This window comes from Dermacentor andersoni, chromosome 3, assembly GCF_023375885.2.
Source record: "Dermacentor andersoni chromosome 3, qqDerAnde1_hic_scaffold, whole genome shotgun sequence".
NCBI classification, from domain to species: Eukaryota; Metazoa; Arthropoda; class Arachnida; order Ixodida; family Ixodidae; genus Dermacentor; species Dermacentor andersoni.
The window spans coordinates 38,890,582-38,904,685 of NC_092816.1; the positions used below are offsets into that span (position 1 = coordinate 38,890,582).

At 46.6% G+C, this 14,104-nt stretch overlaps 1 long non-coding RNA gene across 1 annotated transcript in view; it reads left to right on the plus strand.

Moving 5' to 3' along the window:
• The first annotated feature begins 1,241 nt into the window (after window positions 1-1,241).
• LOC140216339 (uncharacterized) overlaps window positions 1,242-14,104 on the plus strand; it is a 47,580-nt gene continuing 34,717 nt past the window's right edge. The window contains exons 1-3 of the long non-coding RNA XR_011892984.1: window positions 1,242-1,361; window positions 1,750-1,826; window positions 13,888-13,954. This is a non-coding gene — a long non-coding RNA (uncharacterized lncRNA). The remainder of the gene's footprint in view (window positions 1,362-1,749; window positions 1,827-13,887; window positions 13,955-14,104) is intronic.

A 14,104-nucleotide genomic window follows, 5' to 3' on the forward strand; every position in this document is an offset into this window, starting at 1 on the left:
GATGATATGAGACACAGAAACGTTACTAATGATAATTGAGAGCGCCAGGTCGCCTGTGCCACGCGCGTATGCTGATGTTGGGACATCACAGTCATCACATTCAAAGTATGCGGTCGCACACTTCGAAAATTAGCGGCGCTAAGTTATGGACTACTCTTTTAGATGTCTCTTATTTTTTTAGTATTGTTGCGACAACAATTAGCAATTATGCGTATAATCCAGGTGCATTCGCGCAGTGGCTACTACCAACGTACGACCAACTGCCTACCGCGGTCTTCAATAGTCACGTTAAGTGCGTCATGGCGTACAGAATAACGTGACGCAGCAAGAAAGGCGCGACGCAAACAGTGACTGATGTAGGTATTGCTGCTGTTCGTGCTTAGCGACTATTATCACAATGTTTATCGTTCTCATTCGTACCCTTCGTGGCGTATCATAGTCATTCGTATTGCTCTCACTTGTCAGAGCAAGGACAATAGCATTCACTGAGCCCATTGTGCAAATCTATCGTATGGATTACTGAGAGACTGAATTCCCCGATGGTTCAACAGGGATTCCGCGAAACGGCTACACTTCAGTTCTGAGTTTCCAGAGAAAGAGAGAGAGAGAAAAAAAAAGAGAGGAAAGGCAGCAAGGTTAACTGGATGCACGCCCAGTATGTACCACTGTACTGGGAAAGGTAGATCAAGGGGAAAGAAGAGAGAAAGAGCACTAGTTGCGCGCACTTCTACGCGCCGCAAGTCTCTGTACACGTTAGCAGACACCTGACGACTCGAGGCACTGCCGTAATGCCTTCGTTGCCTTCTGCGCCAGACAGGCGTACGGCCATAGCCCTGTTAGCTTCGTTCAAAGTCCAGCCGGTTTCAAGGGACCCTAAAGCGATATTGACGATATTGTGCAGAAGTACTGATTCGTTAGGGTAGGTTCGCTTAATCCGTGTAATTTGTGATATGGTTTTAATAGTGTGCATCGCTGTCGATCGCAGTGGCGCCGCTCCCCGGAGTTTTCAGCCGTCGCTTTGCAGGCTACGTCGCTAGCGCGCCTGACGTCAGTTGGGCGAGCTATACCATTGGTTACACAGCTAGGCTGCCTCATCTGTAATTTTTCCAACTTAATAGTGAACAAATGTTGTTCATAATAGTTGGAATGCCACCTGTTCCAGTGTGGGAGGTGTGAACCTATAACTGCCGCAAGCCATCCTCCTTGCCGCCTCCCCCCCCCCCCCCCCCCACCTTTGCTCTCTATGTCTAGAGCCAGAGGCAGCACCACAATGCCGCAGTAGAGTGGGAAAATTCGGAGGTAGTTGTACCAGGAAGTGACGACCAGCCTTTCGGAGTGCGACTAACTCATCAATGCTTTAGGTGAGACAAATATGGCGCTTTTCCATCTCTATGTCTCTCTCTGTTTATTTGCTTTACTTTTGTGGTGACGCATACATAATATCAAGCATACAGAATGTTAAACTCACGGTGAGCCGCGAGTTTATGATTGGGTGACCGACGACTGAGCTCGCCGCTATCCTTGTCATTTGAAGGTTTGAATGCGTATTTGGGAACAAGTTGGGCCTATAAAGAATTTCTTTGTTAAGGAGAATATTAAGTTTCTCTGGTAGTAAGATTCCTTCTTGTTGGAAAGCCTGTCTGTTCCTTGCCACTAAAGAGTTAACAGTATCGTGTAGAAACACTATACACGGCGCAATGTCTCTAGGTAAACTTTTCTTTTTTGTTCTCAAAATTTGTTCTCATTTAGAGTTCCGGTGCCAAACAATTCCTGCGCATATGGTTCAAGTCCGCACAAGGGAGCTCTCGTAAAAGGCATCCACGAGGGTAAGGCTTTCAATGCTACCACATTAAGACCCATCCTTCCAAGATGCTACATAAGCATAGCGTTACATATAAATTTGCGTGGTTCTTCTCGAACATTATAGAGCAGAATACTGACTCCACGCTCTGTGAAGAGTGGGCGAAAAAGTTTGGAATTCTTCGTCGTGTGAACACCAGGCTCCGAAAAATCTTTCATCACAGATATTTCAACATAAGGCATGCTGCGCGCAATTGCAAAAGCTTAAAATCTGACAAACCCGTTAACTCTGGACGACCAATGTTTTTTGGGAAATGATACTCGTAAAAAAAAAAAGTTTAGTATTTTAACTCGCGTATGGGAAGCTCATGCCCTAAATTCATCAGTGAACCGCAGTTTCCGTGCGCAGTCTCGCGGATCGGACGCCGATTTCCCTTTTCGGGATTCCAGCCTAGCCTGCATTTTTTTTTTCTGGTTCACAAACAGTTGAAGTCAATTGCACGTGCCTCACGCAGTCTTCCCCCTTCTACATTTCTTTTTGTTCACCTTTGAAGTTCCATTGTCCTTCAAAGCCTGGGCTCGAAACACGTCTTCGAGGCCATGTATTTTTTTTCAGCGCAGTTAAAACTCATTCTTTCCCTTAAACTTTTCAATCGGCCTCGAGAGCGCCATTTCCGACGCCTCGAGCAAGAAGACGCGGCGGATATTGCACCGTCAAGGAGTGAAAAGAAGGAATGGCCGATCGTTTATTCTTCAGGAGTGTGCGGCGGCTGAATGGGGTGCGGCGTGAATATTAAGGTATAGAATGGCAGCCGGCTTGACAGCTTTAAGAATTTCACCAGAGCTATTGCCATGCTGCGCAGAATGGATCGACTTGTGCGTTGATTGGCTAATGATTTTGACTGCTGTGCTCAAAACATACAGGTGGCACGCCAAGTTCGCATTCGTGAGCAACTGTAAATGTTGGTTTACGTGGCACTTAAACAAACAAAAAAAAGGACGCACTAACATGCCGCAGCTTTCAAGCCAAGAATCCTGACGACAGTAAGTGTTCCCCTCTCAGAATCGCTAGAGAGAATTTTGTTGCTCGTGTATACTGGAGCTGCAAGTACTGGGGTTCATCTATCGCGGGAATGATGGGTGGTGCATGGATTTGCCTAAACTTTACATTCTAGCATCAAACGAGTTTGTCGTAAGTTCAACAATTTACTGCATTAAAGATTGAACATTTCACAATCATTTTGCGCGTGTCTAGTGTGTCATTGCCTTATGTCTGGATAACTACGCGACCGCTTAGAAATTTGAAAAAGATACATCAAATGTATTGTAAACTATGCCCCCAAACACGAAGATTGGAGAATTTCAAGTGCTACCTGTCATTTCCATTGCAGCCGAACGATCGCAGTGCCAAGGTTCCCTCTGGTGATTTTTTAAAATAAACTTTATTCTCCACAGTGCGCTGCGGCCATTGGCCTCTAATAAACGCCGGCCGCGTTCTCCATCGGGCACATATCGAAGCGCTTTGAAGCGGACCGCGTTTCTCGAGACCCGGTGGCCTCGACGCCCGTGCAAAGTGCGCAGAGCCACGTTGTACTTCCTTCAAACCACCAACGTTCGCATCGCGATACACGTGCTTTACGACGGATTTTCGTCCTTTTGAAGTAACTGGGCAATAAATATAAAGATAAATAAAGCTGAAAAGAGAGATGCATCACTAGTGAAAGGCGAGCTCAGTTGTCTTCGCGTATGGCCCGCCCGTTACCACCGCGTGTACATCGCATGCCGTGCTTCCAAATAGATGGCGCTGCGGAGAGAGCGCTTCTCGCTCATCCCATGCTCCATGTAGGCTTCATCTTCCTCGAGAATAGAGGGGGGCATATGTGAAGGTTATTCAAGAGTTTGCAGCAGTTCTGCAGGTGACGGAAGAATTATTTTAATGTATTGCATGAACCTGGTTACAGGTGGTCTCTGTTCATATATCCAATGCAATATAAAGCGCTTGCAGTTTTCGCAATTTCTGAAATGTTTCTTTCGGCGAATGCATTTGAGACGAGTCTGTCACTAAATGTTACCACGACCGAAGCGATGCCTTAAGAGGCCCAGCAACCTTGAAAGACTTACTTCTAAAGAGCCAACGCTCACATAGGCCTTGAAGGTTTGGGAGGGGCCGTTTCAGGGGAGGTTGGCTTTCCGAGGCTAGGTGCCCGACGTCACCCTTCCTTCTGGTGTTTTTCCTTTCTCAGTCATTTTTACTGCGTGACACTAAGGTTTATCCCGGATGCGAGTCGTAACATTGTGTAAAAGCGGATGAATCTTGCTTGCCAAGGCACTTCGTTTTCCTGCAAAGGGCTGTTATACTGCGATTTTGTCTAGAATTTGATTTCTTCATTTCTAGGCAAGACATGTCCGTACGCAACTACTTGCTCGTAGACGGCCGTTAGCCTCCTGCAGCGGGAACAGTCGTCTCGCCAAGCTACGAAAATATTAATTTTGAGTGACTTCTGCTTCCTCCCATATATCAAAATTTCATAAATTGAAATCATAAACATCTGCATTTTCTCGATTTCACTCAGGATTCTCTTTACATAACATAACGTGGCATCATAACATAAGAGTAAGTGAGCTAAAAGGTTCAGTGGTCTTTTTTATTCTAGCGATAATTACGACCATTTCCGAGTGACTGCTCTCACTTTGCATCACCATCACAATATGCGTCAGCCTATTTTCGGGGAGTGTGTTCATTCAAATAGCACATATGCCAAGATGCTTCAGCGGCTTCATAGTTTGCCTGCATTGTATGAGGGACGAATGCAAGTATATTCAGCCTGCCTTGTGGGATCACCGGCCCAGCCCGAAAAGGATGCTACTGTCATACCGCGCATTTTCGATCAGGATCGAAACGGTTCGCAATCATATACGCAAGCTTCCGTAGGAAGCCAATCGCTGCCATGAAAGTTGACCCCGATCGGGCTTGATAGCAATAAAAAATGTCCAGCGTGACGCCTTTTAGCCACTACAATAACCAAGTTGGTGAGTAGAAGGAGCTGTGACTAATTTCATGCCTCATTCGCTTGTTCAAAATGACGGTAGTTAAGTGCTACCATGCATCCCTCGTTTTCAACCACCACACATTTAAAGCAAATTGCTTTCTTTGGCTTTTTTCTCAGTGCATAATGGCAAAGTGGATGCTTGCCTTCCAGTTAACCTCCTCACCCATCGTATTCCACTTCTCTCTCTCTCTCTCTCTTCACTCATTTTTTATGGTGATCGGCAGCCGCACTTTTCCGCCTATAGAAAGGCGCGCGCAATCGGGATACCGAGTTACGGCACCCTTTGAGTTGTGGGGCAGCTTTGTGGCGCCTGGAGGTTTAGATACGAGACTGTGGTCGGTGCTAGCCCTGTGTCGCGTCTCTCCTCCGCATCGGCTGACGGTTTCGGGAAGCGTCCGTCGCGTAATACAGCTGTGCGTCCGTTGTCGAGACGCAACGGTTCGTTTGGCCGGCTCACCACAGCTTCGCTTAAAGCTCCGAGATCCACAGTATACGTGGTATCTCCAGGAGCTTTAAACCAATGGGCTGGGGGGTATCTCGTCTCCATGGAGTAGGCGAGTAGAGAAGAAAGCAAATTTAAGTAGCCGTTGTCACGGGATCGTCGTATCGCCCTTATAGTACATATAGTAATTAAGTACTTATAGCACGCCCAATGGGGGCGAAATACAAAAACACCCGTGTCTCGTGTTTCGGGGGCGCAGTAATGATCCCCTGGTGGGCAAAATTCACGCCGAGTTCCCCACTATATCGTGCCTCACAATCCAAGTCGTCTAGTCAACGAGACCACTAAGACCACTAGTCAACGCACCCCATCGGACACAGGGGGTCAGTAGCCTCAGTACTTTTCTACCGGGCCTTCCGTATATGTTCTAGCCCCAAGGGACGACGCAATGAACTGAACATATGCATATAAAACAGGATTTGAGCAGTAAGGGTTACCCTCGCACTCTACTGACCCAACAGTAGCGTCAGGCCTCAGCACCTATCCGTCAAGAGGCTCCTAAGGAGAAAAAAATGCGTTGCGCGGGGTAAAAGTGAGGTACTGGCCAGGATTTTCGATAACTATGAGGTATGTATGGCTCATGTTCCCTCCAGAGAGCTTTGTGGCTAGCTAGTGCGCGAGAAGAACTCCATCGAGGGTGACCTTTATTTAGGCGTTATTTATAAAATTCCTCGTAAAGAGGAATTTTATTATTATTATATTTTTTATTTATTTATTTATTTATTTATTTTTTATTTATTTTTATTAAATTCCTCACGTCCTGCGTGGGGAAAGTAGCGGAACATGTCATACACAAACGAATTTCTAAGCACATCGAGAAACAAGGATTGTTTCCGTACAACATGATCGGCTTTTGTCCGGCCCTGTCAACGCAGGACGTGATGAAACTCATCAAATGTCAAATCATTGACAACACCACAAGAGATATCAGAGGCATCCTAGGCTTAGACCTGGAGAAAGCCTTTGACAATGTATCCCATGCTCACATTCTGAACTCCATCTCAGAGCTCAATTTGGGAGACGCCTTCCACAGGTACATAAGCTCATTCCTACGAGATCGCAAGGCCACGCTCACAATCCGTGACCTCAGGTCCGACAATTTCAATTTGGGCCCCAGAGGCACGCCACAAGGAGCGGTAGTCTCTCCACTGCTTTTTAACATCGCCATGAAGAAATTATCGCAAAGGCTCTCCAACATAGAAGGGATCAATCATACGCTCTACGCTGATGACATCACAATCTGGTGCACCGGAGGAAGCGAAGGAGCTGTTGAATTAGGCTTACAGGAGGCTGTAGATGAAACAGAGATGTACCTGGAAAATACGGGGCTTAGATGCTCCCCGAGCAAGTCTGAGCTCCTCCTCTACAGGCCAGTCAGGAGAGGTCCCAAACCTAGAGGCTGGAAACCGTTATCTGAAATAAACATCAAACTCCACACTAAAAGCGGCTGTACCATCCCCAGAGTAGACACCATTCGGGTCCTTGGCATGTTCATCGAATCCAATGGCAGTAACAATACGACGCTCAACAAGCTCACAGCCAAGACTGAGAACATGATGAGACTCATCAACAGAGTCTCGAATAGGCGTGGAGGCTTAAAGGAAGACAACCTCCTCAGGTTGTTCCACGCCTTCCTCATGAGTCATATAGTTTATGTGGCAGCCATGCACAACTGGTATAACTACGAGAAGAAACGATTAAACACGCTCATCAGAAAAAGTAATAAAAAGTACCAGGCATTCCGTTACGGGCGAGCACGGACCTCCTTATGCAACTAGGAGTGCACAACACATTGGACGAGATAATCGAGGCCCAGGAGTCAGCCCAACTGGCCCGTCCATCCTGTACCCCGGCTGGAAAGAAGATACTGGCAGTTCTTGGGATCAACCCTATCCTCATGGAAGAGCGGAAACATGAAATTTCAGAAAATCAAAGGAACAACATACGAGTTGCACCGTTTCCCCGTAATGTTCATCCTCAACACAACGTAGGCAGACGCAGGTCAAGAGCCCTCGCCCACCTCAAGCGTACCAAGGACGATCCCTACTCGGCATGTTTTGTCGACGCAGCCCAATATGGACAGTCGTCTAACTTCGCCATTGCCCTCGTTGATCACAACGGACAGATAGTGAATGCGGCTTCCCTGAAGTGCTCAACACCAACCAGAGCGCAGCAGGCCGCAGTTGCTATAGCACTCCTAGACAACAGCAGGTCACAAATCTTCACTGATTGGAGATCGGCGGTCAGGGCTTTCGCTTCAGGATCCATCGCTGAGGAAGCTCACAAGATTCTCAAGAACAAGACAATCTCTCCGCACACCATCACGTGGTTTCCGGCTCACCTCGACCCCCAGCTTGACTCGTTTCCCAATCTGAATGACATCGCCCACTCCCAAGCGCGCGCACTAACCCACCGCGCGGGAGCAGGATCGAGTTCAGACTCCGGGGTTCTCGAGTTTCGGCACATTCTCACTACTTTCAGAGAAATTACTACGCACTATCACCTCGGTAGGAGGACTTATCCTCCCCCTCACATCAAACTGTCTAGACCTCTGGCGTCCACTTTACGCATGCTTCAGACGATGTGCTATCCAAACCTGGCCCTTTTCCACACTATCACTCCAGAGGCTTTCAGCTCTACTTGCCCCGACTGTGGGGCTGTTAGCAATCTCGCACACATGCTCTGGCGATGCCCCTCGGTACAGGGATCCAATCGCATCACAGAACAAGAATGGAGCTCTGCCATCCGGAGCTCAGAATATGCACGTCAAACTTGGGCTGTCCAGAGAGCCCACGATGCGGCGGTTAGGCTCGGCCTACCAGTCCCCACGTGGGAGCGGCCCGCAACTCTGCCCTAGGGCAAAGCTTCTCAGGACCTTGTCATTAAAGTTCTTTGTCTGTCTGTCTGTCTGTCTGTCTGTCTGTCTGTCTGTCTGTCTGTCTGTCTGTCTGTCTGTCTGTCTGTCTGTCTGTCTGTCTGTCTGTCTGTCTGTCTGTTGTAAAGAGTGTTACGCAACCTACTTCGGTGAATCTAGCAAATTTAGGAAAAGAAACAAGCAGCGCCGGTACGACGTGGCAAAGAGAAGCACGACATCGAATGCGCTAGTCCAGTTTGACGAGAAAACAGACCACGTCATCAAATGCGACGCAATCGCTAGCTCTCATTGCCAGGGGGAAAATCCCTATCTACGCGCTTTCTTGAATCTTCACTTCATTTTAGTACTTTGGGGTCACTCAGCAATTGCGATATTGCATAAGGGTTGTGTAACAGATATAAAGCAAATTAAATATACAAGGAAGAAAGGTCTAAGTACACGTTTGCTCACTGTAAACTACGGTAGTTATACTGTTCAAAAATGTGGATGGGCAGGTGGTTGTGTTGATGTCGTGTGGAAGGACATTCCAGTCCGAAGCTGAACGTGGAAAGAATGAAGAGGCAAAAATGGTAGTTTGCGCAAGTGGCCAGGCGACTTGAAGAGGATAACCAATGCAGAGTGAAATGCGTGCCGGAGGACTGATGTAAAGGTGGATGATGAAGTAAGCTGTAAAGAAAAAAAAATCTGATGGAACATGTACATATAAGGCCACGACGCCGTCAAGCCAGGGTTGTTAGGCCGGACTCTTAACCATAATATACTGGCGTTTATAGGAATAGCATGAATGAATGAATCATGTTGCACGATTTTGTACTGATTCTAGGCAGTTTGTTAGATATTTTTCGTTAAGGCTCTAGGGAACAAAGGAATATCCCAACTTAGAGCGTACGAGTGAGTTGTAGGTAAGCGATTTTAGATTTGTTGGCGCGTGACGTAGATGAAGTTTTAAGAATCGAAGGATTCTATTAGCAGATGATATGAATTTAGTGACATGCGCTTGGCAACGTTAATGCTATCGTTAATGCTGTCGTGACGCGCGAGTTTGTGACGCGCGAGCTAACAGGACTGGATTACGTTTTCGGTTAAATGACACGAGTTCGCATTTATCAGGGTTTAGTTTCATGAGCAATTGGTTACAAGCATACTGGAAGCAATATAAGTCACTGTGGAAAGCTAGGTGATCAGAGGAGGTATTAACTGTGCGATAGATAACACAGTCATCGGCAAAAATACGGATGTTACAGGGGACATGCGTTGGTAGGATGTTTATATTCAAAATAGGAGAGGACCAAGGAGAGACCTTTGCGAGAGGCCTGGTGTTACTGGAAGGGAGCTAGAGGCTTGATAATTAACGTGAGCAAATTGGTGGCGGTTAGCCAGAAATTCCTTTATCCACTGCAATATGTTAGGATGTAAGTTTAACCAAGACTGCTTAATGAGCAATGCATTTGAAAGGAACCTTGTCCAAGGCTTTCGCAAAATCTAGGAACATTGCGTCAGTTTGAAGGTTACAGTCAAGGTTCACATGCAGTTCATGGATCAAGATAGCTAATTGTGCTTCACACGTATCGTTATTAGGGAATCCGTGTTCAGAAGGATGAAATAAATTTGTACAGTCAACAAAATTCATTACGCGAGTATACACGACATGCCCCATAATTTTGCCAGGGCACTTGTTAAAGTGATGGGGAGTAATTAAGCGGTGATTCTTTGTTACGTCAGCTGAAGATCGGAACGACCTTCCCCACCTTCCAATCGCTGGGTATGCTACGTGTGGAAAGGGATTGTGTGAACAGTAAACTCTGATAATAACGCTCGGTTGACCTCTTCTTGCAGCTGCTACGGGTGTTATGCGCGGAATGGACGTACCCGGTTCGTCTCATGATAACATACTTCCACATCCAGACAACACCACACGCGATGAAGAGGACGCGGCGCAATCTACTAGATACCTAACCACGCTAATAGCGCCATCTTCGCGGTACATAAGCAAGGACTATGCATCTTCGGTGTTTTTATGAACCAGGGCCCTGTAGGGTGCTCACGACGTTATAGTTGGTTTTCCTTTATTTTGCTGGTTTTGACGATTGTTTATTTCTGCTTCAGTGTATTTGAACTACAAAACCACTGGCTCACAACTACGTGAACCAGCAACAAATGCTGCTTTGTGTCTCCATTCGTGCTCGCTAATAACGTAGATACGGAGCAGTTTATAGTGTAAAGCAAGCTGTAAATGTAAGGATACGCTGCGATACTAGCCTGCCTGTACCTGCGGTCGCAGAACATTTCGAGCGCAGTTATTGCTGTTGTCAGCCTTTGACGATGTCGCTCATAACCACTAGGGAGGACTGGCCAAGACTTGGGTGGATAAGGCCGAATCAATAAATTGCTTACATATGTTGCTGTTGTTGATGATGATGATCTAGATGACTATGGTAACGATAATGACCTGCAAATCTGTGGGAGGTCTAATTAGTGAAAAGCCGCCCTCTATAAATTTTAACAACCGGTCTTCTCCTCTATAAGGTTCATCATGCACACACCCGTTGAGAGTGGAAAGTTTGCACGGAACAGTCTACGCTATTAATGTGCCGTCTTCAGAGGCCGAGAAATAGAGGATGGCGGCTTAAACGTTCACAAAATGGGAAGATCTTGCCCTAACCAAGGCAATCTTGCACGCTGCTTTGGAGAGGAGTCTTTCAAGCGTGCATTATGACCTCCCAGGAGAAGAAGAGAACTTAAAAAAGAAATTTAAAAAAAGTATCTGCGGCTGACACTTCGAACGGTTCTCACTTCTCATTCGCTGATTATCCTAAATATTTGTGACATCTCACATTGACGAAGTTATTTCTTTCCTTACATAGCAAGCTGTTAAGTGCACCTGGAGCGAAAACCTGCTATGCTTTCTCTTCCCATTTCACAACAGAATCTAAAGCGCTCCGACACCAGCCACGGTGGCAGTGGCTATGGTGGTTAGCTACTGAGCACAATGTCGCGAGGTCAGTTACCTGCCCTCGTGGCCCTATTTAGGCACGGGCAAAATGTGAATACCCATCTACTTAGATTTAAACACACGTTAAAAAGTCCCAGGTAGTTGAAATTAATCCGAAGCGTTCCACCATAGTGTGTCCCCTTGGCCCTAGTGCTGTTTCGGAACGTTAAACTCACTCACGCACTCACTCACTCACTCACTCACTCACTCACTCACTCACTCACTCACTCACTCACTCACTCACTCACTCACTCACTCACTCACTCACTCACTCACTCACTCACTCAATCAATCAATCAATCAATACAAACTTCCTACCCTCCAACGGCCTAGCTGAGGGGAGAGCCCACGCATTTGCCCTCTAGGCAGTCAGTGTTGGAGAAGTATGGGAGAGGCCTTTGCCCTGCAGTGGGCGTAACCAGGCTGATGATGATGATGGTGATGAGTCAGTGACCCTCCCTGCCCTGCACCTTGGACCTTACATTGTCTGAACATTAAACTGCAAGAGCCATACCCGACACCATGGCCACTACTGCAGGTGGCCCCCATGAAGCAGGTTAAGTGATCCAGAGAGCTAGACCCCGCCTCAGCATCAAGTATGCGTTACGTGCGCGATGTGCACACCTCACCAGTGACTAAAATTTCAGCGAACCTTAGTTCAGTGTGCAGGCACCGCACCGGTTAGCAGACTACTTTCTCAAAGTATTACTTCGTTTTAATAAACTTCTGAACACATGAGCGATCTGTGTGAAGATTCCGCCTTGAGCTAACGACTGCGAGTCGAAACCTTTATGAAACCCTAAGGATTCGATTTTAGCAGTTCACGAGTTTCTCGGTGCATGACAACTTAATGTTTCCGCGTATATGTTAGAGAATGTTGGCTCTTCGCTGGTTGTTTTTCTTCATTGTAGTATGTTTATAAGTGAAAGAGTACCTTGACGTCATTTCCTGAAGTACTTCTCCCCTGTCGAAATTTGCTCTAGGCCCAATGCCGTTGACAAAGAGTTATAGCAAAGTCCATGACGCAGCATGCGAAAACACATCTTTCATGGTAACGCTGAAATAAAATAAAAAAGGAAACAGTTAAGAACAGGTCAAGGGCACAATTATAAGTAAATAAGCGCAACAATGTTGCTGCTCTCAGTTGCTCGAAAACAAATATAGTAAAAGAACATCAACTAAAATTGCAGCAATTGTTAATTCCAGCAACGTAATTGCCGAAGGAAGGAGCAAGAACGAACAGGAAAAATATTGCAGCGGATCACCAAAGACCCTTCAGAAAACTTTTTATATAACAAAAACAAATATTCCGATCGAGTGTCGGCCTTCGTGAAATACGTGTCGCTTGTTGGAAGTACATGGCTTAAATGATATACTGGAACCCAATTTCAAAAGGTGGACTTTTCCGGCAGCTTTTTCCGTTGCTTAGGTAGACAGCTGAGTACAAATTGGGTGGTATGATATAGGGTAATAAACGACGAAAAAGAATGGTTTCTCGAGTGAAGGTAGTAAATCACTCGAGAAACCATTCTTTTTCGTCGTTTATTACCCTATACCATACCACCCGAATTGTATTCAGCTGTCACCTTAAGCAACGAAAAAAGCAGCCGGAAAAGTCCACTTCTTGAAATTGAGTTCCATCGTTCTTGCGGGGCAGACAGGCAAGTCCCAGAGGCATGATGTGGAATTAAGCGGTTTCCATCGCAGTTATTTACGCCGACACCGGATGTACAGAGACGGCTCTCGAACTCCTCGCGGCAACGATTCCAATCGCGAATCGAAATCGAACAAGTTTATCTGAGCAGTCATTGTTTGCTTATACAAGCCTTAACCCCCCCCCCCCCCCCCCCTTCCCCTTTTCGCTCTTCCTACCCACGTGTTTTGTCAGCAACTTGAGGGACTCGACAAGCCCAAAGTTGTGTCTCTCGCGATTCTTTTAATTCGTGCTCATTCTGCAGCGGGAATGCACTTACACTCATCAGGAAGTAAATATACGGTGTCTTGTCTGTACGTTGCTTGTTGTTCGCGTCCATTGAAGAGTATTGCGTAGCTATACTTGCGTGGACGAGTGCATAGTCCACGCGCTGCTGGACTGCACCCGGTATGCCCAGCAAAGCAGGCAGCTAAACTACGAACCGTGGCTTCGTGATACAGTGTCCGCCTCGACTGCCGAAGGTCGTGGTTTCGATTCCCACTGCCTCCGGGCACCCACCGGTTCATCGGACATGGTTACAAGCGTTTTCCCGGCCTGGCGCTCGGCTTTCTTCAGGGTTGACGTGCTTCGGAAAGGCGCCTACGTCCTTCAAATCCCATCAAAACCCCCGTAAGCACAAACTTGAGACGGTGGTGGGACAAGGAGGTTTGGGCTGCTCCTATGGCCGCTCCCAGGTCTTTGGGCAGCCACCCATTGTCACTCGGGACCATATTTGGCCCATAGGCCAGTTACTAGACATGAAAAGACAGCTCTTATTGTCGTAAAATGCTTCTTCTCTAGTGCATGAGTGTGTTAAGAATATTCACTGCGGATTCCTGTACAGCATCTCGCTTTCGTTGTTGTCTGCAAATATATGTTTTGGTGCTTGCGCATGCCAAAGTGTCCTGTTTATTTAGAAACGCAACTACTGATATCTATTATTACTTCTTAGGCTTATTCCTATCTTTCATGCAGGCGAGATGGAATAACCAGAAGCATGCTGCTTTCGACATCTTTAGTTGGATCCAAATTAATGATACCTGTAAGTACCTGTTAGCATAGGCGTTTATAGACCTATACGTATACGTCGGACATTTGTCATCTTTTGTGGCTATGCCCTGGTACTAATGGCATTAGGCACAAGATGCTGAGGGAGGCCAAACTAAAGCCGAATGGGGCAGATCACATTTAC